We start from the raw sequence: 1816 nt of genomic DNA on the forward strand, positions 1-1816 counted from the left end.
CCATGTTCTTGTACCACCTGTCCTGCCACTCTGTATCTGATTGCATTGACACTCCCAACTGTCAGATGGTATGCATTACAAAAAGCAAACAGACGCACTAACGTGCCCTTGATTTTTTCGAAATGTCTTATTCAACTTATGGCCTTAGATATCTAATTAAAGTAGTTTTTTCCTAGTTGCAAAACATGCATTTTTATATATTTATATAAGTTCAAGATGACCCTGTCAAATATCTGTCTGAACATTTGGCAGTTTCTGGATGGCATTGACCTCTTGGACAGGCATAACTGTTTATCACTGCCAATTAGGTATATTTTCTCAGGCTGCATTGGCATTTCTTCCTGGTTTAACATCAAACCATTCAGCTAGTCTGCTGCTGTGGTGTTCTTGGGAATTTCTATGAACTATAGTACAGCCCAATGAGTTCATTAATATTGTCTGACCCAAAAATATTCATAGAGTTAAGAAAGCTGTTTCACATTTTAATAACCAGAATGTGGAGGTGAGCTAGTTGGGACTAAATCAGGAAATTTATAAAGATTATAGTACTGAAAATGCATCAAACCATGAGAGGATAATACATATATATTTCTAGTAGGCTAATGCTCCTATGCATTTTCTGCACACAACAAGAAGACTAGACAAGAACAAAAATATTTTTGATAATCTTACTGAACCAATAGTTTAGGATTATTAAAAGGAATTCCATAAAAGCTCCTTTCAGAAAAGAGTAACAATATAAGGAAACAAGGTTTGCCCCCCTTTGTTTGGCATAATTGACACATCTTGCATGTTTCTCTGTTGCTATGGTGACATGTGGTCCATGAAATATGAAGGGCTTGGATAACGCCAGGCCAGTTACTCCATAATTAATTATAGCTGCATACATGTAGCATCCTCAACTGTACACCCTGTCACTGATTTCAGATGACTTTACCTTTACCTGATGCTAAATTGAAAATTCTATTGTTAAAGCACAAGAGTGATCCAATTCTTTCAATCTGAAATGTTAATGCATTAATTAAACATTACATTATGATTTTTCCTGCCTGGAAAATATTATGTTTAATGTAAGAAAGAGCCTAAAGTCATCTATGAGTTTTTACAAATGCTTTTAGTTGGCAGTTAATAAAGCTACATTTTCACAATAAACAGCAAGTTGGCTAATTAGAGCCGATGAAGAAGTGATGCAGCATATCGCCTCTTTTGCTTGAAAAGTGGGTGGGTGTTTTCTCTAGTTTTGACCTGCTTTATGTGGATAAGCCATTCGAAACTAAAGTAAACAGAGTAGGATATTATCTTTTGGTGATTTTGTTTGGACAACATATTCCATGTCATACGTACTTGCTATTAAGCATGACTCAGAAAGGATCAAAGTGATTTTACTTGAACTGCTGTCGCAATTCCCCTGAGGAATTCTATGGTGTGACCGTGGCTTTGGCCTGTAAAGCAGCAATGTCATGCGATTAGATATGGATTACAGCTAATTTGTAATATCATATGACAAACAGACTGCTGGTTTACATTCATGTTAAAAGTCATTGTCCTGTGCTGCAGGAATAATGACCACATTGTACTGCACTTTCAACATGTTTCCACTTGCTGAGCACAGTGAATAGTTCAAGTGTATTTATAGTTTGGATATATGGACTGTACTTTTATAAAGCCCTCTTTTCTTCTAACCACTCAAAGCAAGTTTACAGTACACATTCACCCAGTCACAAACAGAAGATCACAAACAGAAGCTAACTCATTCATTCACTGATGCACAGCATCAGGAGCAATCTGGGGTTCTGTATCTTGCTCAAGGACACTT

This window comes from Morone saxatilis, unplaced genomic scaffold, assembly GCF_004916995.1.
Source record: "Morone saxatilis isolate NCDOM2014 unplaced genomic scaffold, NCSU_SB_2.0 Contig8, whole genome shotgun sequence".
Classification (NCBI taxonomy): domain Eukaryota; kingdom Metazoa; phylum Chordata; class Actinopteri; family Moronidae; genus Morone; species Morone saxatilis.